This window comes from Triticum dicoccoides, chromosome 3A (assembly GCF_002162155.2).
Source record: "Triticum dicoccoides isolate Atlit2015 ecotype Zavitan chromosome 3A, WEW_v2.0, whole genome shotgun sequence".
Lineage (NCBI taxonomy): Eukaryota > Viridiplantae > Streptophyta > Magnoliopsida > Poales > Poaceae > Triticum > Triticum dicoccoides.
Genome location: NC_041384.1, coordinates 568,076,631 through 568,103,890, shown reverse-complemented (window position 1 = coordinate 568,103,890; position 27,260 = coordinate 568,076,631).

Below are 27,260 nucleotides of genomic sequence, written 5' to 3'. Positions count from 1 at the left end.
ATGATCATGCCATATATTAAATGAAAATAAGATAATTTCTTACCATATATGTTGTCCATAATTTTTCTCCATTTTATTTACCAACGAACATGGAAACTTAATTAAGTGCGGAGAAGATTTAGGCCTAATTATGACACATGGTCTACTATGTGTTAAATATCCTATATTTTTGGGAAAGGTTCCCATCATATTCACCTTAATTTTTTGTTTTTCATTCATAGATTTATAATTTTTACCATCTCATTTAGCTTAAAATTAGCTCGAGATCGACTCGAGGTCGTTACAAGCTGAGCACGAGTCATGTTCTACAACTCGATCATGAGCTTCACTTAGTTTTAGCTCGCTCGGATTTTCATATGAGTTGAGCTGAGCCAACTCCAACTAGCTCGAGCTCGATTCGTTTGCAGCCCTAATTACGTTGATCTCGGTTGCCGGTTATATACCGAACTGTACTCTGCCCCAAACCTAGCGTGTTATTTTTTTTATGAGCGTGTTGTAATGACACCCATTTTGTGGCTCTATACCATATAATAGACCATGACAGCGCGCGTTGCCGCGCCCGTTCATTTTTACAATAAAATGATAGTGGATTCAGAAATATATGGATACGTAGAAATTTATGTTATTATGAGTTAATCAAAAGTAACCACAAATCTTAAGTAGAAGGGTAAATTGTTTTTACCAATCACCATGATGAGTATGTACACTCTTGATGTCAGAACGGTAAAATGGCATAACAGCTATGTTAGTTAGTTAACTACAAAAATCTAATGGATCATCTTTTTCTGAAGATATGGAACTTATGGTTACTTCATGATCTCCCTAAGTCGCATCGCCGTGAGAATTTCTGGAAACAAAATAGCTTAGCAACACAGAAGCTCATAGCGATGATGGTCATAAATAGCATGTTGTAATTGTTGCTACGTGTTGCAGGCGAGCATCACATTTGTTAAAATTAGATATTATACAGAGCTACGCGCACGGAGGAAACATAAATAACAAACATGAAAGTAATAACATTATTGAATCAAAAAATATGTGAGGATTGATATATACCTCCTAATAGCATATATCAGTCATATGATCAGTTCACATTTCAGTTAGAAAAAAGTGCAGGCGAGCATCACATTTGTTAAAATTAGATATTATACAGAGATACGCGCATAGAGGAAACATAAATAACAAAAATGAAAGTAATAACATTATTGAATCAAAAAATATGTGAGGATTGACATATACCTCCTAATATCATGTATCAGTCATATGATCAGTTCACATTTCAGTTAGAAAAAAGTGCAATGTATCCTTGAATATCGACACGAATTTGACGTAACATGCGGATCGCTACAATACATTACACTAACTATGAGCATATAAACATATAGTCCATCTAAGAAGACATGGGCTTCAATGCCTGTCTCAAATTATGGCACTGCAGTGCTATCAAGCAGAATGAAAACTTGTAAAATCCACCTGCATGGGTGAGAGAGTTAGGGAATATAGCACACGAGACAGAGAAAAATATTTTTCTTTATTTAATTTATTTTGATTCCATCTTAGATGCTAAGGCACAACTAAAACTATAAATCAATAATTCAGAAATTCACAATAAAAAGAACAAATCAGGCCAAATAAGGTAAGTGTGTATCATCTTAGTAACATATAAGTCTGAGTAACATTACCATTAGTTAATATGCTTATGCTATTTGTCCCAATAATAAATCATATGGGTCCAGATAAACAAATTTATATTTTACTTCTTCAGCAAGCGCATAGTTGTATTAGAATTTTGTATAGGAAGAGCCAAAGACATCGTAGAAAACTTTCTTTTCTTGTTGTAGAGGACAACAATGGTGGAATCGTATGAAACAAAGACTGCTATAGTCCTATGGACAAGTATGTAGTAACCAAAGGGACTGTTATGAGACAAAGATTTCTTAATACATAGCAAATATGTTGAATGCTTTTGATAGTTTGTTGTGGTCCTTCATTTTTTACTTGATCCAACTATCTCGTAAAATCTATACGTTGTTTTCACTCTTCATAATTACACAAACACAAACACAATCTGTTACAAATTTAATCGAAATGATAGAATCAGCATGGCATGTCTAATCTCTGGTATCATTTTGTGAGAATAGAACAAGAGATTGCTGCCCCTAGCTAATTCCATCTATATCAAGAAATTACTGCAGCCTAAATCCTAGTGCAGATTAATATTATCACATAGAATAAATTAACGAAGGGCCGACTAACCAAAAATTCTCCTTCCCATTGTCACTGTCGTCAGGCTTCGATGGCCGGGCTCGACCGTCAATGCGATATAGCAAACATGGTACTGTATGTCGATATGTATCAAATTGGCAATGCATCAAAACCAACCTGTGCCGAATTGTTTACTACTTTTCAGCTTCCTCTCAGCTCCGACCATAAATTCACAAGGTACCTATATATAGATGCATAATAATAGAAAAAACTTTATAAGTTTAATAATCTGACAACTTGCTGACAAAATTAAAATCCTCTATATTTCATGGTGTAACTTTCAGCAGGGCAAGCGTCAAAATGGATTTATTGACATCAAATTGCAGGAAAAGAACATTATTATAGGCTGAGATAAGGAACTCATTTTTCGTTCTGTGCAATTTGTTAAATGAATGGCAGGATAAAGAATATGTTAGACGCACTAAAACCAGTAGAATTACACATACAGGCAACATGGGCTCCATCGTCTAGTTCTCCTTCCTCATTCCCCTCCTTACTTCCGCAGATCCTTCACCGGCGGGCATGGTTGACATTCATCTTCCCCCCTTCTCCAAGGGTCCCCTCCTTCCTACCTACACTCTTTCCCCAACTCTGCATCGAGTTATAGAATTTTTTTCTTTAGTGATGCTATTCTTTGCACCCCCAAAATTAAAGCAGGTTCTCTGGATCAATCGACTGAACTTCGGTTTCACTGGGTTGGCTTATTCTGCTGCATAAGAAGTTTTGGGAAAGTGATGTGGAGGCATCAGCACCTTGAACAATATTCCTGTTTCGTTTGTGCATTTTTAACTTGCTAACTAACCTGCTACATATATAGGGCAAAAACAACAGGCAGTACTGCAATTATTTCAATCAATCATAGAGAGTGGCATCATATTGTATGAATAGAAAGGTAAATATAATATGCATAGATAGTTATATGGGGCACAAGTTGAGCCATAACAGCATATGAGGATACTCATACTAACCTGTCCGTTGACCACTGGATATTGGTAGATTCAGCTGCAAGAAAGAAAGAAATCCGTTCTTTTTTTCTTCTTTCTTTTTTGCCGTGAGAAATCCGTCCTCTAGAGAACCTGCAATCATTTCGAATTATGAGCCAAAGAAGACATTCGTAAAAGGGATAACATTTCAGCAGATTGCAAAAACTCAGATGATTACCCTAAGTGCACTGTGCACTTGGTCAAAGAGTAATGCGAGCAGCAAGGGATAATCTATAGATGTCTCTAAACTATTATTGCAAAAATTCGACAAAAACATTGAATTTAAAATCAGCGCATCACATTCTAAATGGGTAATCCCTAAACCGTTTAATCCAGCATAATGAGCTAACCTACCAGAACGGACCTGCGTTGTTTGTGAACAGAAAGAACAACATCAATGAAACAATTTCTGAAAATGGATGAAGAATTGAGAATTGGGGGAAGAGGGGTGGGGTTAGAATAACTTACAGACCTAAACATCACCAATCAATCAAATGTTGGGGAAGGAGGGGGGATTAGAATAACTTAGAGACCTAAGCATCACCAATCTCTGTCGCAGAATGGTTTGGGGAAGGAGCAGCGGCCAGGTTGGGATTATATGGGCGGCCAGGCAAATTTGACAAATTTGACCTGTGAACGAAATCAAATCACAGAATGAACTGCTCGTGAAACTATTTCACGTGGCTGACCTTTTTGTGTGACGCCCGATACGAAGGCATCACACTACATTGTGCAACGCCTCACAGATAGGCGCTACACGCCTGGCCAACATTGCACCCCATACTGCCTAAAAATTGCTAAGTCATTATGCAGAGCCTATGAGCTAGGCGCTGCACTGTATAGTGTGGCGCCTAGCTCTCAGGCGCTGCACTAGTGGTTGCACTACAAAATGAAGCAACCACTAGTGCAATGCCTAGAAGCTAGGCGCTACACTGTATAGTGTGGCGCCTAACTCTCATGCGCTGCACACTGACTTAGTAATTTTCGGATCACATGGGTGCGACGCTGGCCAGGCGTGTAGCGCCTATTTGCGAGGCGTTGCATAGTGTAGTGTGACGCCTTCGTGTCGGGCGTAACACAAAAAGGTCAGCTGCGTGAAATAGTTTCACGGGCAGTTCATTTTGTGATTTGATTTCGTTCATAGTTCAAAATTGTCAATTTTGCCGGGCGCCCGTGACTTAAAAGATAAATATGAATGGACAAACGAAACTGACCTATTTTTATTGCCATTAACCAATCAATCAATCAATGGCGATAGAACTCCAATCGACATACTGCTATTCGTCGTTACTGCATCGTCCCGTCGCGCTCTGCAAGTGCGACCGAGCGGACACCGTGCCGTCGCCCGTCAAGGCCGTTCGTCGCGTCGGTCAAAACACAGTGCGGTGGCCATGGGAGTCGTATTTCCCGCATCGATCGGAGCCCAACATGGTCTCGAAGACCGAGGAGCCGCCACGCGAATGAGGAAGGCTGCGACCTTTGTGAACAAAACGAGGGTTGAGTCATGTAGTACTTTTTTCCCTTCATCTCCACCTGCACGGATGGGAGGCTGCTGGAAGCCCATTAAGCCCAATTTAACGACAGAGGCCCAAAAAAGTGACCGGAGAAGCGGCCCAGGACGATTAGCGCTCAACTGTAGCAAACGAGGCGAGCGTGCATGCGATCCCAGGCCAATCTGACGGCCGAAAATGGTAACAAGTGACGATCGGACGACTCTGAATGTTGATGGTCTGGGAGGGCTTCAAAGTTGCACAATTATAATGATTCTAAACATGTAAATAAGGCCTTGTGGCACAACTGCACAAGTGCTATTATTATCAGCACTATTGACTTGATTGAATGAAATATGTCCTAGAGGCAATAATAAATATTGTTACTAATTTACGTATTTGAATGATTATTATTCCTTTTTTAATTCTCTTTTTTATCAGGTCTTTTCTTTTCTTATGATTCTTTTTCTTCTTTCGCTACTAAAATTGTTCATTATGATTTAGAAGTTGGTTTGGCATGTATGAAAAATTATTGATGGTGTATTTTTCCATGTGTATTTTAAAATGTACATTTTATATGAAAATATGTTCGTCGTTTATTAAAATATTTATGGTTTCTTTAACATGTTTGTGTATTTATAAATTTTTATCGTGTATATATAAAAAGGTTTGTAATGTATTGAAAATGTTTGCATTTTAATTGAAATGTCCATCATGCATTCAAAACCTTTTCACCATGTATCAAAATGATAAAGATTTATTAAAAGTCTTCATCATGTCTAAAACATATATTCATGTTGTATTGCAAATGTTCACTGTAAAAAGATGTACATCTTGTATTAATAGTGTTTATTAAAAATGTTTATCCTATACTTAAAAATGGTCATTATGTATTAAGAAATTGCCGAGTACTAAAAAGTTCCATGTATTAAAATATTTATGATGTATTTGAAATGTTCGTCATGTATCTACAAAATAGTCATCGTGTATTAAAAGACGTTCACCATGTATTAAACACATATCTATCTTATACATTAGTTTTTTTCTTGTATTTAAAAAATGTTTTTCATGGTATTTAAATATGTTTGAAATGCATTAAAAAAATCTTGGAGCATATTCTTATGTACATGTACATTTTTCTTATGGTTTTTGTTGAATCGAAAGGATTGTTTAGGTAGGTTTTGTGCTATTTTTTACTATATTGGTGAAACTTGTGATGTTATTTATAGTAGCTATGGACACCTTTAACATTTCTCTAATATATAATTAACATTTGCTCAAAGAAATGCTTTCAAGCCTATTTGTTTCATACACATTATACACTTTTGGTATACACATAATATAATTATAGAAGTTTAACATTTTAAATACATGTTTTTGAACTTTTGTTTGAATACGTCTTAAACATTTTTCAAATACATGTTGAAATATATTTTTGAATAATGCAAAACATTTTTTTAACTATGCGAACATAATTTAATACATTGTATAAACATTTTAAAAACATAATGTTTTATATTGTATTAAGATTTTTGAAATATATTTTTGAATGATGCAAAACATTTTTAAACGTTATTTTTTTAAAATGTCTCAACCTATTGTAATGGTATAATTTTTTAAAAGTTTCAATGACAATTTTTTTACATTGTGTTAACATTTTTCAAATCTTGCTGAGCAGTTGAGGAATACATTATGTTTTTGGAGTATATACGTTTACAATATTTTGAAATGTAAACTAGATTAAGATAGTAATAATAATAATAATAATAATAATAATAATAATAATAATAATAATAATAATAATATATAAACGATCAGAAGCAATTCTTTTTAGAAACATCAGTAACTTTATTCATACTCATAACAAGAACAGGTACACTGATTCGGACTTAAGATCTAAGAAAATACGGAGTAACTCTTATGACTAAGAATTACAATGAAATCTCTTGAAAACATCTTCTTCGCGGTATCAATCTCTGCTCGAAGAAATACTCCAAACACTTTGGTAAAAAAAACTGCAATTAGACTGGAGCAAAGATGTTGTCACTCTTTCACCCGCATGGTCTTTGAAAGCACCTCGAGTCGCCCATCCAAAAAGATGGGAAGCCTTGATCGATGAACGTACTTGCGTCGGGAATGATCCCCTAGCAGTGCAGGTCGTCAGACGACAATATCTTCACTGTGATGTCGATTAAAGATTTCAAGTCCACAAAGAATCAAACCAACAAAAAAGTTTGACACACCAAGATAAACTCATTAGATCCGAATAATCGGATCAGCGAGGACAGAAAACTTTCTAATCTCATGACACTGCCAAAAGAACAAGAATAAATTTATTCTCACACAAAACGATGTCATTAGACAATGACCAATGAAGAAAAACTCAGAACTCTTGAAGATGTGAGGCCCCCAACTCGCAGCGCCAAGATGGCAGTCGGAGGCGAGGGCACCAAAAAATTCTTGGCGGTCGCGGCGGCGGCTGCCCTAGATGTTATGCTCGCACAGAGCATGTTGGGTAACGTAGTAATAATTCAAAAAAAATCCTACGTGTCATCAAGATCAATCTAGGAGATGTTAGCAACGAGAGAGAGAGAGAGAGAGAGGGAGTGCATCTTTATACCCTTGAAGATCGCTAAGCGGAAGGATTACAAGAACACGGTTGATAGAGTCGTACTCGCGGCGATTCAAATCACGGGAGATCCGATCCAAGCACCGAATGGATGGCGCCTCCGCGTTCAACACATGTACAGCCCGGGGACGTCTCCTCCTTCTTGATCCAGCTAGGGGAGAGGAGAAGTTGAGGGAGAGCTCCGGCAGAACGACAACGTGGTGGTGGAGCTTGCGGTTTACCAGCAGGACCTCGCCAAGCGCTGCGAAGGAGGAGGAGTTGGAGGGTGCAAGGGCTGCGCCCGGGGAAGGGTGCGGCTGCCCTCCCACCCCCCACTATTTATATGGTGAAAGGGAGAGGGGGCGGGCCCCCTAGATGCATCTAGAGGGGGGCGGCAAAGGGGGGAGACTTTCCCCCCAAGCATGTGGGAGGCGCCCCCACCCCTTAGGGTTTTCAACCCTAGGCACCTGGGGCCCTTGGGGGCGCACCAGCCCACTAGGGGGCTAGTCCCCACCCATGTTCGGCCCACTAAGGCCTCCGGGCAGGTGGCCCCACCCGGTGGACCCTAGACACCTTTCGGTGGTCCCGGTACAATACCGATAACCCCCGAAACTATTCCGGTGACTGAAACTGGACTTCCCATATATAAATCTTCACCTCCAGACTATCCCGGAACTCCTCGTGATGTCCAGGATCTCATTCAGGACTCCGAACTCAGTAACCACATACAATTTCCCATAACAACTCTAGCGTCACCGAACCTTAAGTGTGTAGACCCTACAAGTTCAGGAACCATGCAGACATGACTGAGACACCTCTCCGGCCAATAACCAATAGTGGGATCTGGATACCCATATTGGCTCCCACATGTTCCATGATAATCTCATCGGATGAACCACGATCAGGGTTCAATCAATCCCGTATACAATTCCCTTTGTCCATCGGTATGTTACTTCCCGAGATTCGATCGTCGGTAACCCCATACCTTGTTCAATCCCGTTACTAGCAAGTCTCTTTACTCGTTTAGTAATGCATGATCTCGTGGCTAACTCCTTAGTCACATTGAGCTCATTATGATGATGCATTACCGAGTGGCCCCGAGATACCTCTCCGTCATACGGAGTGACAAATCCCAGTCTGGATTCGTGCCAACCCAACAGACACTTTTGGAGATACCTGTAGTGCACCTTTATAGACATCAGTTACGTTGTGATGTTTGATACACTCAAAGCATTCCTACGGCATCCGGGAGTTGCACAATCTCATGGTCTAAGGAAATGATACTTGACATTAGAAAAGCTCTAGCAAACGAACTATACGATCTTGTGCTATGCTTAGGATGGGGTCTTGTCCATCACATCATTCTCCTAATGATGTGATCCCATTATCAACAACATCCAATGTCCATGGTCAGGAAACCATAACCATATATTGATCAACGAGCTAGTCAACTAAGGCTCACTAGGGACATGTTGTGGTCTATGTATTCACACACATATTACGGTTTCCGGTTAATACAATTATATCATGAGCAAATAGAAAATTATCATGAACAAGGAAATATAATAATAACTATTTTAGTATTGCCTCTAGGGCATATTTCCAACAGTCTCCCACTTGCACTAGAGTCAATAATCTAGTTACATTGTGATGAATCGAACACCCATAGAGTTCTGGTCCTAATCATGTTTTGCTCGTGGAAGAGGTTTAGTCAATGGATCTGTGACATTCAGATCCGTATGTACTTAATAAATATCTATGTCTCCATCTTGAATATATTCACGAATGGAGTTGAAGCGACACTTGATGTTCCTAGTCTTCTTGTGAAACCTGGGCTCCTTGTCAATGGCAATAACTCTAGTGTTGTCACAGAAGACAGTCATCGGGCCCGACGCATTGGGAATCACGCCTAGGTCGGTGAAAAACTGAAGGAAATATGCCCTAGAGGAAATAATAAAGTTACTATTTATTTCCTTATATCATGATAACTGTTTATTATTCATGCTAGAATTGTATTAACCGGAAACGTAATACTTGTGTGAATACATAGACAAACAAAGTGTCACTAGTATGCCTCTACTTGACTAGCTCGTTAATCGAAGATGGTTATGTTTCCTAACCATAGACATGAGTTGTCATTTGATTAACGGGATCACATCATTAGGAGAATGATGTGATTGACATGACCCATTCCATTAGCTTAGCACCTGATCGTTTAGTATGTTGCTATTGCTTTCTTCATGACTTATACATGTTCCTATGACTATGCGATTATGCAACTCCCGTTTACCAGAGGAACACTTTGTGTGCTACCAAACGTCACAACGTAACTGGGTGATTATAAAGGTGCTCTACAGGTGTCTCCAAAGGTACATGTTGGGTTGGCATATTTCGAGATTAGGATTTGTCGCTCCGATTGTCGGAGAGGTATCTCTGGGCCCTCTCGGTAATACACATCACTTAAGCCTTGCAAGCAATGCAACTAATAAGTTAGTTGCAAATGATGTATTACGGAACGAGTAAAGAGACTTGCCAGTAACGAGATTGAACTAGGTATTGAGATACCGACGATCGAATCTCGGGCAAGTAACATACCGATGACAAAGGGAACAACGTATGTTGTTATGCGGTCTGACCGATAAAGATCTTCGTAGAATATGTTGGAGCCAATATGAGCATCCAGGTTCCGCTATTGGTAATTGACCGGAGACGTGTCTCGGTCATGTCTACATTGTTCTCGAACCCGTAGGGTCCGCACGCTTAACGTTACGATGACAGTTTCATTATGAGTTTATATATTTTGATGTACATAAGGTTGTTTGGAATCCCGGATGTGATCACGGACTTGATGAGGAGTCTCGAAATGGTCGAGACATAAAGATCGATATATTGGACGACTATATTTGGACACCAGAAAGGTTCCGGGTTAGATTGGGACAATACTGGATCACCGGGAGGTTATCGGAACCCCCCGGGAGGTATATGGGCCTTATTGGGCCTTAGTGGAAAGGAGGGGAAAGGAGCAAGGGAGGGGGCGCGCCCCCCAAGCCCAATCCGAATTGGGAGGGGGCCGGCCCCCCCTTTCCTTCCTCCCTCTTTCCTCTTCCTTCCCTCTCCTACTCCTAATAGGAAAAGGGGGAGTCCTACTCCCGGTGGGAGTTGGACTCCCCCCTTCGGTGCGCCACCCTCCTTGGCCGGCCTCCTCCTCCACTCCTTTATATACGGGGGCAGGGGGGCACCCTAGAAACACAACAATTGATCATTGATCTCTTAGCCGTGTGCGGTGCCCTCCTCCACCATAATCCTTGATAATATTGTAGCGGTGCTTAGGCGAAGCCCTGCGACGGTAGAACATCAAGATCGTCACCACTTCGTCGTGCTGACGGAACTCACCCCCGACACTTTGCTGGATCGGAGTCCGGGGATCGTCATCGAGCTGAACGTGTGCAAAAACTCGGAGGTGTCGTAGTTTCGGTGCTTGATCGGTCGGGCCGTGAAGACGTACGACTACATCAACCACGTTGTTATAACGCTTCCGCTTCCGGTCTACGAGGGTATGTAGACAACACCCCCCCCCTCTCGTTGTTGTGCATCACCATGATCTTGCGTGTGCGTAGGAATTTTTTTGAAATTACTACGTTCCCCAACAGTGGCATCAGAGCCTAGGTTTTATGTGTTGATGTTATATGCACGAGTAGAACACAAGTGAGTTGTGGGCGATATAAGTCATACTGCTTACTAGCATGTCATACTTTGGTTAAGCGGTATTGTTGGATGAATCGGCCCGGACCGACATTATGCGTACGCTTACACGAGACTGGTTCTACCGACGTGCTTTGCACACAGGTGGCTGGCGGGTGTCAGTTTCTCCAACTTTAGTTGAACCGAGTGTGGCTACGCCCGGTCCTTGCGAAGGTTAAAACAGCACCAACTTGACAAACTATCATTGTGGTTTTTGCTGCGTAGGTAAGATTGGTTCTTGCTAAGCCTGTAGCAGCCACGTAAAACTTGCAACAAACAAAGTAGAGGACGTCTAACTTGTTTTTGCAGGGCATGTTGTGATGTGATATGGTCAAGGCATGATGCTAAATTTTATTGTATGAGATGATCATGTTTTGTAACCAAGTTATCGGCAACTGGCAGGAGCCATATGGTTGTCGCTTTATTGTATGCAATGCAATCGCCCTGTAATGCTTTACTTTATCACTAAGCGGTAGCGATAGTCGTAGAAGCATAAGATTGGTGAGACGACAACGATGCTACGATGGAGATCAAGGTGTCGCGCCGGTGATGATGGTGATCATGACGATGCTTCGGAGATGGAGATCACAAGCACAAGATGATGATGGCCATGTCATATCACTTATATTGATTGCATGTGATGTTTATCTTTTATGGATCTTATCTTGCTTTGATTGATGGTAGCATTATAAGATGATCTCTCACTAAATTTCAAGATAAAACTGTTCTCCCTGAGTATGCACCATTGCCAAAGTTCGCCGTGCCCAGACACCACGTGATGATCGGGTGTGATAAGCTCTACGTCCATCTACAACGGGTGCAAGCCAGTTTTGCACACGCAGAATACTCGGGTTAAACTTGACGAGCCTAGCATATGCAGATATGGCCTCGGAACACTGAGACTGAAAGGTCGAGCGTGAATCATATAGTAGATATGATCAACATAGTGATGTTCACCATTGAAAACTACTCCATTTCACGTGATGATCGGTTATGGTTTAGTTGATTTGGATCACGTGATCACTTAGAAGATTAGAGGGATGCCTTTTTAAGTGGGAGTTCTTAAGTAATATGATTAATTGAACTTAAATTTATCATGAACTTAGTACCTGATAGTATCTTGCTTGTTTATGTTTGATTGTAGATAGATGGCCCGTGTTGTTGTTCCGTTGAATTTTAATGCGTTCCTTGAGAAAGCAAAGTTGAAAGATGATGGTAGCAATTATACGGACTAGGTCCGTAACTTGAGGAATATCCTCATTGCTGCACAACAAAATTATGTCCTGGAAGCACCGCTGGGTGCCAGGCCTGCTGCTGATGCAACTGACGACATTAAGAATGTCTGGCAGAGCAAAGCTGATGACTACTCGATAGTTCAATGTGCCATGCTTTACGGCTTAGAACCGGGTCTTCAACGACGTTTTGAACGTCATGGAGCATATGAGATGTTCCAGGAGTTGAAGCTAATATTTTAAGCAAATGCCCGGATTGAGAGATATGAAGTCTCCAATAAGTTCTATAGCTGCAAGATGGAGGAGAACAGTTCTGTCAGTGAGCATATACTCAAAATGTCTGGGTATAATAATCACTTGATTCAACTGGGAGTTAATCTTCCGGATGATTGCTTCATTGACAAAATTCTCCAATCACTTCCACCTAGCTACAAGAGCTTCGTGATGAACTATAATATGCAAGGGATGGATAAGACAATTCTCGAGCTCTTCGCAATGCTAAAAGCCGTGGAGGTAGAAATCAAGAAGGAGCATCAAGTGTTGATGGTCAACAAGACCACTAGTTTCAAGAAAAAGGGCAAGGTGAAGAAGAAGGGGAACTTCAAGAAGAACAGCAAGCAAGTTGCTGCTCAGGAGAAGAAACCCAAGTCTGGACCTAAGCCTGAAACTGAGTGCTTCTACTGCAAGCAGACTGGTCACTGGAAGCGGAACTGCCCCAAGTATTTGGCGGATAAGAAGGATGGCAAGGTGAACAAAGGTATATGTGATATACATGTTATTGATGTGTACCTTACTAGAGCTCGCAGTAGCACCTGGGTATTTGATACTGGTTCTGTTGCTAATATTTGCAACTCAAAACAGGGACTACGGATTAAGCGAACACTGGCGAAGGACGAGGTGATGATGCGCGTGGGAAATGGTTCCAAAGTCGATGTGATCGCGGTCGGCACGCTACCTCTAAATCTACCATCGGGATTAGTATTAGACCTAAATAATTGTTATTTGGTGCCAGCGTTGAGCATGAACATTATATCTGGATCTTGTTTGATGCGAGACGGTTATTCATTTAAATCAGAGAATAATGGTTGTTCTATTTACATGAGTAATATCTTTTATGGTCATGCACCCTTGAAGAGTGGTCTATTTTTGATGAATCTCGATAGTAGTGATACACATATTCATAATGTTGAAGCCAAAAGATACAGAGTTGATAATGATAGTGCAACTTATTTGTGGCACTGCCGTTTAGGTCATATCGGTGTAAAGCGCATGAAGAAACTCCATACTGATGGACTTTTGGAACCAGTTGATTACGAATCACTTGGTACTTGCGAACCGTGCCTCATGGGCAAGATGACTAAAACGTCGTTCTCCGGTACTATGGAGAGAGCAACAGATTTGTTGGAAATCATACATACAGATGTATGTGGTCCAATGAATGTTGAAGCTCATGGCGGATATCGTTATTTTCTCACCTTTACAGATGATTTAAGTAGATATGGGTATATCTACTTAATGAAACATAAGTCTGAAACATTTGAAAAGTTCAAAGAATTTCAGAGCGAAGTTGAAAATCATCGTAACAAGAAAATAAAGTTTCTATGATCTGATCGTGGAGGAGAATATTTGAGTTACGAGTTTGGTTTACATTTGAAACAATGCGGAATAGTTTCGCAACTCACGCCACCCGGAACACCACAGCGTAATGGTGTGTCCGAACGTCGTAATCATACTTTACTTGATATGGTGGATCTATGATGTCTCTTACAGATTTACCGCTATCGTTTTGGGCTTATGCTTTAGACACGGCCGGATTCACGTTAAATAGGGCACCATCAAAATCCGTTGAGACGACACCTTATGAACAATGGTTTGGCAAGAAACCAAAGTTGTCATTTCTGAAAGCTTGGGGCTGCGATGCTTATGTGAAAAAGCTTCAACCTGATAAGCTCGAACCCAAATTGGAGAAATGTGTCTTCATAGGATACCCGAAGGAGACTGTTGGGTACACCTTCTATCACAGATCCGAAGGCAAGACATTTGTTGCTAAGAATGGATCCTTTCTAGAGAAGGAGTTTCTCTCGAAAGAAGTGAGTGGGAGGAAAGTAGAACTTGATGAGGTAACTGTACCTGCTCTCTTATTGGAAAGTAGTACATCACAGAAACCGGTTTCTGTGACACCTACACCAATTAGTGAGGAAGCTAATGATGATGATCATGAAACTTCAGAACAAGTTACTACTGAACCTCGTAGATCAACCAGAGTAAGATCCGCACCAGAGTGGTACGGTAATCCTGTTCTGGAAGTCATGCTACTAGATCATGATAAACCTACGAACTATGAATAAGCAATGGTAAGCCCAGATTCCGCAGAATGGCTTGAAGCCATGAAATCTGAGATGGGATCCATGTATGAGAACAAAGTGTGGACTTTGGTTGACTTGCCCAATGATCGGCAAGCAATTGAAAATAAATGGATCTTCAAGAAGAAGACTAACGCTGACGGTAATGTTACTGTCTACAATTATAAACTGAAGGAAATATGCCCTAGAGGAAATAATAAAGTTACTATTTATTTCCTTATATCATGATAAATGTTTATTATTCATGCTAGAATTGTATTAACCGGAAACGTAATACTTGTGTGAATACATAGACAAACAAAGTGTCACTAGTATGCCTCTACTTGACTAGCTAGTTAATCGAAGATGGTTATGTTTCCTAACCATAGACATGAGTTGTCGTTTGATTAACGGGATCACATCATTAGGAGAATGATGTGATTGACATGACCCATTCCATTAGCTTAGCACCCGATCGTTTAGTATGTTGCTATTGCTTTTTTCATGACTTATACATGTTCCTATGACTATGAGATTATGCAACTCCCGTTTACCGGAGGAACACTTTGTGTGCTACCAAACGTCACAACGTAACTGGGTGATTATAAAGGTGCTCTACAGGTGTCTCCAAATGTACATGTTGGGTTGGTGCATTTCGAGATTAGGATTTGTCGCTCCGATTGTCGGAGAGGTATCTCTGGGCCCTCTCAGTAATACATATCACTTAAGCCTTGCAAGCAATGCAACTAATAAGTTAGTTGCAAGATGATGTATTACGGAACGAGTAAAGAGACTTGCCGGTAACGAGATTGAACTAGGTATTGAGATACCGACGATCGAATCTCGGGCAAGTAACATACCGATGACAAAGGGAACTACGTATGTTGTTATGCGGTCTGACCGATAAAGATCTTCGTAGAATATGTAGGAGCCAATATGAGCATCCAGGTTCCGCTATTGGTTATTGACCGGAGACGTGTCTCGGTCATGTCTACATTGTTCTCGAACCCGCAGGGTCCGCACGCTTAATGTTACGATGACAGTTTCATTATGAGTTTGTCTATTTTGATGTACCGAAGATTGTTCGGAATCCCGGATGTGATCACGGACTTGACGAGGAGTCTCGAAATGGTCGAGACATAAAGATCAATATATTGGACGACTATATTTGGACACCGGAAAGGTTCCAGGTAAGATTGGGACAATACCGGATCACCGGGAGGTTATCGGAACCCCCCGGGAGGTATATGGGCCTTATTGGGCCTTAATGGAAAGGAGGGGGCGCCCCCCCAAGCCCAATCCGAATTGGGAGGGGGGCCGGCCCCCCTTTCCTTCATCCCTCCTTCCTCTTCCTTCCCTCTCCTACTCCTAATAGTAAAAAGGGGAGTCCTACTCCCGGTGGGAGTTGGACTCCCCCCCTTGGGCGCGCAACCCTCCTTGGCCGGCCCCCTCCTCCACTCCTTTATATACGGGGGCAGGGGGGCACCCTAGAAACACAACAATTGATCATTGATCTCTTATCCGTGTGCAGTGCCCCCTCCACCTTAATCCTCGATAATATTGTAGCGGTGCTTAGGCGAAGCCCTGCGACGGTAGAACATCAAGATCGTCACCACGCCGTCGTGCTGACGGAACTCATCCACGACACTTTGCTGGATCGGAGTCCGGGGATCGTCATCGAGCTGAACATGTGCAAAAACTCGAAGGTGCCGGAGTTTCGGTGCTTGATCGGTCGGGCCGTGAAGACGTACGACTACAGCAATCGCGTTGTTATAACGTTTCCGCTTCCGGTCTATGAGGGTACGTAGACAACACTCTCCCCCCTCGTTGCTGTGCATCACCATGATCTTGCGTGTGCGTAGGAATTTTTTTGAAATTACTACATTCCCCATCATAAACTCCTTCATCCAGACTGCCTCTTGTGCTGCTTCCGAAGCAGCTATGTACTCCGCTTCACGTGTAGATCCCGCCACGATGTTCTGCTTGCAACTGCACCAGCTAACTGCCCCACCATTCAAAATATACACGTATCCAGTTTGTGACTTGGAGTCATCTAGATCTGTGTCAAAGCTAGCATCGATGTAACCCTTTACGATGAGCTCTTCATCACCTCCATAAACGAGAAACATATCCGTAGTCCTTTTCAGGTACTTCAGGATATTCTTGACTGCTGTCCGATGTTCCATATCGGGATCACTTTGGTACCTCCCTACCAAACTTATGGCAAGGTTCACATCAGGTCTGGTACACAACATGGCATACATAACAGAGCCTATGACCGAGGCATAGGAGATGACACTCATCTTTTCTCTTTCTTCTACCGAGGTCGGGCATTAAGTTGCGCTCAATCTCACACCTTGCAATAGAGGCAAGAACCCCTTCTTGGGTTGATCCATATTGAACTTCTTCAATATCTTGTCAAGGTATGTGCTTTGTGAAAGACCAATGAGGCGTCTCGATCTATCTCTATAGATCTTGATGCCTAATATGTATGCAGCTTCTCCAAGGTCCTTCATTGAAAAACACTTACTCAAGCAGGCATATATGCTTTCCAAAAGTTCTATATCATTTCCCATCAACAGTATGTCATCCACATATAATATGAGAAATGCTACAGAGCTTCCCCTTTCTTGTAAATACAGGCTTCTACATAAGTCTGTATAAACCCAAACACTTTAATCATTTCATCAAAGCGAATGTTCCAACTCTGAGATGCTTGCACCAGCCCATAGATGGAGCGCTGGATCTTGCATACTTTATGTAACACCCTAGATTTTTGCCCTTTTCTTTTTCCTTTGATTTTCTTGGATTTTCGGTTTTGTTTTGCTTTTCCGTGGCTATGTGGTTCTGAAACTTGAGAAGATCATGTCTTACTAGGTTTTATAGTGGCTTGTCACCCTCATCATCATCCCAAGATCATGTCATTTCCATCTTTGACCTAACCCAATATTCTTTTGTTGGGAATATTTCGTTTTTGATAAAGGAATAACCCTTAAAACCCTAGGTTGTGAAGCAACCTATACTTCTGTCACTCCTAAAATTCCTAAATAATTCTCATAAATTTTTTGGGTTATATCTTCCTCAAATATGGCAAAATATATTATTGGCCATGTTTCCCATCACGCTCAATAAATTCATTTTCTTATCTGTCCTAAATGGTAGATTGTGAAGCAAGTGCTATTTATCTATTCCCAATTGAACCCAAACTTCTTGGACAACTTTTACTGTCCATATCATTGACTCATGCCAAAAGTAAACTCAATTTTCCTAGTAAATATTCCTGAGCAATTTTTTAAAGTTCATTTTTGAGGGAAGTGATTGTGAATGAAGTACAAGCTAGGCATATCCAAATGAGTTGCAATTTTTCCAGGTCCTTCCTATGATCAAATAATGGTTCTCCACCGAATATGAGCTCATTTAACTCATCTATGTGAGCCCAGCTCCAAATCTTAGTTTCTGGTCAAATTTTCAGTTTGTGAAGCAACTATATTTTATATTGCTTCAATTGAGCTGAAAATTTACCAGGACATGATTCTAGCTATATCAACTCCCTCCACCAAGTTTTATCTCAATTAGTTAATCCAATTTCCCTGTGCAATGTTTCCAAGTTTCTGTCCAGAATGAAGCTTTGTGAAGCAAGTGCCACTTTGGTAACTTTGAATGGCATGAAACTTTTACAGCAGCTTCATATCATCATATAACCCTTTTCTGCCTAATATCAGCTCATGAAAATCAAGTATGTGAGTGTATCATCCAAATTCCTAATTCTGGCCAGTTTTGCACTTTCCACTACAACCCTCATCTAAACTCCTCCTATTAGTCTGAGTTTTGGTGATCAGCATCACCTTAGGGTGTGATCATCATCAGACAAACACTTTACCATGTTACCAAGCTGGTTTAACCACAGGAAGTTACAAGCACCATCTTACTGATTTACTTTGGAGCTATGTGCAAACCTCTTCTTTGCCCCTGGACTGATTTATTTCTTCAGTTGGACTAAGGGCACGACGGTCCATCTACTAGACATGGTCAGCCACGCCAAAGAGCGCCACTTGCGCTAGTGCGCGTGGTGATAACGCTTGCGTCATGGCTGAACTCGTGCTCTGGTTTGTTTTGACCACTGTGCTCGTCTCCTCCCTCCTCGTCTCGACGTCCAACCATGTCCTGGAGCTTTCCTGTGCTTGACTGCGTCGCCCTGCATCGGTGCCTCATCGTGGTTCGCCATAAATGCACCGCTAGCTTCATGCCCGTGCCGCGTCCAGCCTCTGCCCTCCATTAAAGCTTGGTCGGGAGCTCGTCCGTGAGCTCTAGAGCCCTCCTTCGCACCTATATAAGGACCCCCGAGTCTCTCCGCACCTCAACCATCTCTCCCTCGCCTCATTTGCTCTCTGGAATCGCCCCATCTCGCCAGGGTTCGCCTCTGTCCACCATGGCCGCCTCGGCCTCGGCATGATTCTGGCCAACCCGAGCCTCCTCTCTCCTCCCCTCCACGTCCACTGTCTCCCCCTCGTTCCACTCAGCCGCCCCACCCACTTACCCCCTCGCCGGAGTGCGTGCTTCGCCGGAGAGCACCACCGCCCGCCCGTCCCGGTCGTCCTCCTGGCGCCCCCTCTCCCCTCCATACCTCTCCTACCCGGCGGCCGTGCTCCCTCTGAACCAGACCCCCTCGCCGCCCCGGTCCCGCCGGTGCCCTCGGCTCGGCCAGAGATGGTCGGAGCTGGCCGGCCCCCTTGTCGTTTCCTCCCCTGGTCCTCCTGTGTATCGCACGGGAGCACAGGAGCGGGAGGAAGGAGACGACCGAGCCTGGCCCCTCCCCTGCGCCTGGACCCCACCTGTAAGCCTCTCGTTCCCTGGTCCACGTGGATAAGTGGAGACGTCTTTTCTGAAAATACGTTTTCATTTCGACAAAGCATATTTACTGTCTATTGCGGCCGAAAATACATTTCCCTTCGCAGAAAACGTAATCTGGACGAAGGCGTGTTCTGTTTTTCCTCGCCAGGGACCTGTTTGTGAAGAAATATTCACAGATTGGTCCCTGATCTTCAACACTTTGCAACTTTTCAACCGTAACTCCGATCGAGGTGAAACCAACGCTCACTTCTTCGTCTCGTCGAGCTCTATCTTTTAGTAATAATTTTCACTAGGTGTTCTCCTAGTGAAAATGACCATTTTTCCCTTGCCTCTAATCAGCCCCCTCCGAGAAAGAATCGTCTGACATTTTGTTCCGCGGCTTCACCGCACTTCTTCCCAGAGTCTCCGTCACCCCCAGGCAAGCCACAATACCCACTTGCATGATAGTCATGCAGTAGCCATGGTTTTCAACTTGAATATTTGTTAAATGTTTGCTTGTTTAAACTATGGTTATCGTTGTTTCGGTAATGCTTACGGATTAGTGCTTACTTTCTTGCTATGTTGTTATGCACCTGGTTGTCATGCCCTGCTAGTTGCTACTATCCTTTTCATATGCTTATGCTTGCTAGTAGTACATGTTGATGTTGGTAATGGTCTTCAGTACATGACCACCGTCTGTCCCGAGTACCGTTGCTATGCATGTTCCATTGCATCTAGTTGGTTAAATGCTTGCATGATGGCATTGTTGATATGTTCTTACATGATATTTATTGTTGATGCTAGTGGTCATGCTATGTTTCGGAGAAGTATGTACTTATGATGTTCATGCTAGTCAGTATGCCATGCTTAGTTGGATATGATTCATTGTTGATATGGTGGATAGTTATGTGGTTCTCTCATGATGATGTTGATATCATGCTCATGCATCGTAATTGCATCATGTATTTTATCATGGCTCAGCATATTGCATTCAAGTTTAACCGGATTAAATTGAACTTGAACACCTGTTGGCTGAGTCATGGTGCCACCATATCAAACTGACCAGTGCAACCACACTTACCTTTATGGGAAGGTCCTAACTGGGTCTATTGTCGTGCCTCTTGCCGGTGCCTCCAACGAGGGAAGGTTATGGGCGTGCGGTACCCTGGCCCGGTAAGAAGACATAACCTTGTGTGCCCGTTGTTGTTGTTATGGATCCGGTCCCCGTGAGGGACGTTTTGGCCACGACGGTGGTCGTTGTGACTTTGGTAGACATGGGGCCACCCAGGACTAGCCTAGTTGGGAGTGGGTCAGAGTGGCCAGGAGAGTGTCATGGCAGTAGATCGGTTTTGTCGGAATGTCGTTGGTCCACCCGAATGGGAGTACGAGGCCATGGGTTCTGTAATGTGGGTACAGTGTATTAACCTCTGCAGAGTGTATATTAAATCTATCGATAGCTGCGCCCGCGGATAAGGGCCTAGTTCGTAGTTGGTCACACTATGAGTCAACAGTAATAATAATAATGTGCTTAATAACAACCGCTGTTGTGGAATTGTCACGGCAGATATCGTTTTGCAAGGACTTAGTCGTTGAGCCATTGCAACTAGGAAGCTTAAAGGGGTTAATCGGGACAAGGACATGCGAGGTTTATACTAGTTCAGCCCCTTACGATGAAGGAAGGCCTACGTCTAGTTGGGTTGGAATTGCTTGAGGTTTCGATGACCAGGGAGCGAGACACGCTATGCCTGGCTCTCGATCAGTTGTTTCTCACCCTAAGCCGCTGGCGGGTCGTCCCCTTATATACACGGGTTGACGCCCTGCGGCCTACAGAGTCCCGGCCGGCTCATAAACAGTGTCCGGCTCGGCGACTAGTTACTTCTACCTTACAGTACAAGTTATACCATCATGTCGGTTTATCTTTACGGGCCTCAGAGTCGCCTGTGGGCCTTTAAGACTTTTAGTGAACCGCCATCTTCATGCCTTGGTCTTAGGCTTCTGATGAACCTCTATTTGCGTAACCCGGCCCCTCCTGGATGGCTTACACAAATAGTCATATCCCCAACATTAGGCCCTAGATTGATTTGAACCGGTTCATGTCAATCTTTGAAAACCTTATGAACTGGCCTTTAGTCTTCTGTCTTGCGTGAAAATTGTAACCCGCCATGATGTCATCCTCTGGCTACGGGTTAAATCATCATGACGTCATCTTCAATAAAACTTATATTTTAATTCATCATATCTTCAACGGATCTTTGCCTTTACTGACCCTCCCGAAAATCGAGGCGTCGAGGCCGCTGGATAATGATGTCTTGGTCTCCTCGTTTCTCGCGCCATCTCAGTCGGTCCTCCTTATAAATAGGCGCGACCTAGGTCTTTTTCATTTCCTCTGGTCGTCTTCTTCCTTGCACTCCCTCTTCTGCCGCTCGAGCTCCACCACCGCCACCGTCGGAAACCTCGTCTTCACCAACTTAGGCCGCTGCATCACCCTGTTTTTTGACCAGAGAACAACGGCAACCCTCCACAGTTCTTCCACATTGGTGAGTTCTCTTTCCCCCCTTTCTCAGATCTGCATTAGTACTGTCTTGAGTTCGTCGACGTTCATCGTCGCCCGATGCAACCTCCATTAGTTCTTACCTCTAATACCTTATTCAGATCGTAAAAACCACATAGAACTGCTGCGGAGGATGTTGTGTGCTTATTCTGTATGAAAACATATCTCATTTCCTTGTTTTGGAAGCCCTCCTTGAGTATATGAACTTCCCTGTACTGTTTTAGGTCTAGAAATTTTCCCTTTCCAGAGCATCGTTTGATCCAAAATAATAATTGCAATTTGTGAAACCTGTTTGCTCCACACTTAGCCAAAAATTGTGTCTGTTGAATCTGTTTCAGCCATAGTAGTCCGTGTAACCGGTTTAAGATAATACCGGCTATCAGCACCGCTTGCCTCTAGCGACTTAAGAAAACCTTAATCATCTTTAATACCTGCAGCTGTTAAACATTATCACATAGTTACCTGTATGTCATTAGGCCCCTTTTTAAGCTGCCATCCTAAATAACCCAATAATGTTTATTCTCCGGGTTATAATAAACCGGAAAATTTCCTTTATCTTGTTGTAGGCTTCAATTTATCCAATGGCACCCAAAGCTGTTAAACCTCCGGTTACCTACAACTGGGTCCCATCCATTGTTACAGAGAGCAAACTGTCTGAGTTTGTAAAGTCTGGCCATCTGCCCAAGAAGGATGTCATGTCTTATCATGCTCCTGACCCGTCTGAAGAGAAACCTCAACCCAAGGAAGGGGAGGTGATCATTTTTACCGATCACATGAGCCGGGGATTTGCTCCTCCCGGTTTAAAATTCTTTAGAGACGTTTTGCACTTCTTTGACTTAAGACCTCAAGACATCGGGCCCAATTCTGTGTCAAATATCTGCAACTTCCAAGTTTTCTGTGAGGTCTACCTTGGAGAAGAACCCAGCCTACTTTTGTTCAGGGAATTGTTCTATTTGAACCGGCAGAATGAGCGGGCCAACGGGCCCAGTTTGGAGCTTGGTGGTATATCGATTCAAAGGCGGAGAGACTGCCTGTTCCCTTATGCTGAATTGCCGAGTCATCCAAAGCACTGGAACTAGACATGGTTCTACTGCCAAGATACTTCTCCGGCTGGTGAAAACCCGTTGCCCGTCTTCCGTGTATTACGCCTTGAACCTACTCACCCGCTGCCGGATAAGTTGACTGCTATTGAACGTCTGCCACTCACCCCCAAGATCAAGAAGATTAAAGCTGTTTTAGGGAACGGCTTAGATGGCATTGACCTGGTCCGAGTCTGGGTTGCTTGGAGAATAATTCCGTTAAGCCGCCGCCCCGGCTTAATGTGTAATTATTCAGGCGAGAAAGATGACCCTCAGCGTCATAGTCCTGATGACTTACCAGATGACGTAGTGGAAGCTACAACTCAGTCTTTGTTGAAAGAGGGCACAGTGAATAGTAACGCTTTCTGCTTACTACCTTTTTGCAAGAAGAACCCGGCCCCTGCAGTAAGTTTCCAGCCGTCGGGTTATTTTTTATCATGTTATATTGTATTCTTACGCATAACCCTTTATAACCTTTTACAGGCAAATGATAACTTCTGGAAAATCCAATATGATCATGAGGCGGACAAGAAAGCCAGGGCAGACAAGAGAGCCGAAAGGAAAACCGCCAAGCCCACCACTTCAAGGAAAAGGAAGCCAAGCGCTTCTGAGCTGTTTCAGCTTGATGATTCTGATGATAATGAGGAAGAGGTAAGTTTTCAATTTCCCTTTCTCCTTTATCACTACCTTACTGATATTAACCTTCTTTCAGGAAGACACGGGCAACAGCCAACCCGTCGAGGAAGAGGTAACTATAATCTCCTCCGACTCCGAGCTTCGGCCACGTCAGAAAATTCGAAGAGTAACCCGGAAAGTAAGATTTTCACACCCTTTGGCTTACCAAGATCCTGACTTTCTTTTGAAGCAACAACAATTTGAAAACCGGAGGCAGACCCGGACCAGCAAGGATGCAGAGCTATCCTCCGGCTTGCCTGACACAACCTGGAAGCGTCGGACTAAGGTTATCTCCAACTTATACCCTTTTTTACCTTTGGCGGGTCTAATCCGTCAACCTCTCAATTCCTCTAACTCCAATTACTAGGATACCTCTCCTTCATCTGGCGAGTCCATGCAATCAAACATGCCGGCTTTTAAGACTGCCCCTGGGTAATATCAATTTATTCACCTTATGTTTTTCTTTCTTCATGTTTCTTTACTTATTTCTCTGCTTTGCCCACAGCGTGCAGGTTAAGCCCAGGAAGAAAACCAAGAAGGATAAACCGGCCCAAACCCCTGTGGTGACTGAACCGGAACAGGGTATAGCTGCTCCCGACTCTTCCACACATCAACCGCCGCCTGAGCCGGCTCAAGACATTGCAGCACCAACTTCTGACCCGCCTGCTGAAGATATTCTTGATGGTTCTGTTAACCCGAGGCACCTAGCCCAGTCAAAACGGCTAACCCAGAAGTGGAATTTCGCAAGGCTCAATTCTTTGAGACGGCCAGGCCCATCGTCCTTGCCAAATGCTCGGCTAAAGAGGAGTTGCTAGAACGCCGTAAGGCCAAGATGGATATCACCAACTATACTCATCTGAGTATTGGAGAGATTGTCTCGGGCTATATCAACCAGGTGCAAAGCAGCCGTGACCTGGAAATTGACATGGTGAAGCAAATACAGCAAAAATCTGAGGTATGACTTATGCTTCCTTACTTTCAATCATACTTACTGTACCATCCCCCAAGTCTATTGCTTATGAATAAATATGATGTAGACTTATAAAAATTGTTAGAGCTGCTTGCCCGGCTTAAAGAAAAATATTTAAACCGGATGTAACACAATACCTTTAACTTGCGATACACATTAGCCCCCAAGTGTCAAGTATCTTTGCTTGCAAAGTATTTGGGACTTAATATCCAGGACCGGCTTAATAATTTAGAAAGCTTCGGTATACATTAGCCCCCAAGTGTTAAGTATCTTTGCTTGCAAAGTGCTTGGGACTTAATATTATTTACCGTAATCTTGACTACTATCCGGTGCAATACAGGCCACCATAAGTCAATTTGAATCGGAGATTGCTGACCTGAAGAACCGCCTGGCAGCCCAGGAGATTGAAATTCAAAAGGCTAACTCCAAATTTGAATTCAGCGTCTCTGAACAAGAGAAGCTGAAGAAAAATTTTGAGTCGGAGAAGAAAATTTGGACTGACGAAAAGGCCGGACTGGTGACCCGGGCCGAGACAGCAGAGGCGTCGCTGGCAAATGCAACAGCCGAACTCCGGCTTACAACGCGAGATATCTCGGATGGTCTCAGCGATCTTTGGTAAGTTATCTTAAGCAAGCATTAAATATTGTAAATATTCCTTCAATTGTTACCTGAGCTTTACCTTATACTTACCAATACAGGCCCCAGGAGCACAGACCTCAAGCAGAACATGCTGATCAAATTGAAGGTGGTGTATACTCTAGTAGAGCAACTGTACATCGGGTCACAACGTGCCTTGGTCGTTGTAGCCTTATCAAATGATGTGCCCCACCTCTTGCAAGATGTGTTACAATGGCTTGCTGTACTTCCTCAACGGATTTAAGAGTTGAGATAGGCCCAAGCAAGAGCTGGAGCAATAGCCGCTTTGAGTCGGGCCAAAGCCTAGTTACCAGAGCTAGACCCAGTCGACATCGCTCTTGGGTATCCAAGTTTAAAGGAGGATGGCACTCCATTTGATGAAAAGGATTTCACCACCTGCGTGAGGGATATACGCCCTGTGGCCACTCAAATTGGAAACGACACTGACCTCACCAAGTATCAGCTGGGTTATGACAAGGAGAATTGGAGAATCCCCACGCCGCATTACGACGATGTCAGCTTGATCCCTCCAATCCATAGCACACCTTTGCCCCTGAAGTTGACCCAACCGGTTTAATAGATGATGAAGCTGAGTTTGAGGCCTTGAGTGGCATTGACTGGGCCTCATCATCCTTCCAGGAAAAAGCAGCCGGCGGAGAGGCGGAGAAGGATAACTCGGAGGCTTCAAGTCAACCCCAAGAGTAGATTGCCAGGCGCCACCTGCTTATGTCGTTGTAGAAAAACAATGCCGCATCATTCAGACTCGGGGAGTCTTGTAACAGAGTAGAAAATACTTTGAGTTTTGCTATGCCTTTGTGCATGCTTATGGCCCTTAATACTTGCATAAGCCGCCGTCACTATGCACTTTGTAGTTTATATGAATCTATTATGTCCTTTGCAGAAATGTCTTGCACTGCCCTGTGATGCTTACGGCTGCTTTTCCGGCTTATATAAGCCAACCCCTGAGGGTAAGTTTAACTCCTGAAAATTGGCACATAAAAGTTCACCTGGTACTTAACAACCTGATGTAACCAATTTTAATCCTGGAGGATTGCAATGTACTCCATTGTATTTTCAAGAGGGTTGCAAGATATCCAATGTTTATACTTGTAAAATATGATGAACAAAAGGGTTTCTGATTCGAATACGATCAGTGAACAATTCCAAAGGGGTTGAGCTAAGATTCGGATATGATTTGTTAGCCCCCAGTGGCTGTGGCGATGCCGATCAAGTGGGTATCGACAGCTATGTTCTCTTTGGTTCGAATACGACCTATGTTTGAACAGGAAGCCCCCAAGTGGCCATAAGAGTTGTTTAATGACGCTGATTCGAATACGATCCACGTCAGACCCAAAGGGGTTAAGCTATGATTCAAATATGATCAAGAAGCCCCCAAGTGAGTTTGGCAGTATGCCGATCAAGTGGGTATCGACGGCTATGTTCTCTTTGGTTCGAATACGACCTATGTTTGAACAGGAAGCCCCCAAGTGATCACGGCTAGATTCAGATATGATCATAAGCCGGACCAAAGGAAAGCCGGATTCAGATATGATCCGCTTCTCCTTAGTTATCTCCACCACCTGACAAAGAAAACACATAAACCTTTTTTGGGAGTGGAAAAAAGGACAGAGGTCCTGCTTTATTGCTTTATGTAATATACATAATGTAAATATAGACACATTAGAGCCGATGGCTCAAGTATAATAAGGCCGAAGATGAGCGATATTCCACGACCGACGGGTCTCCTCCTCCGACTTACGTGAGTCTTTGTGCTCCCAAACGTCGATAAGGTAGTATGATCCGTTGTTCAGATTCTTGCTGACCACAAAGGGTCCTTCCCAAGGAGGGGATAGCTTGT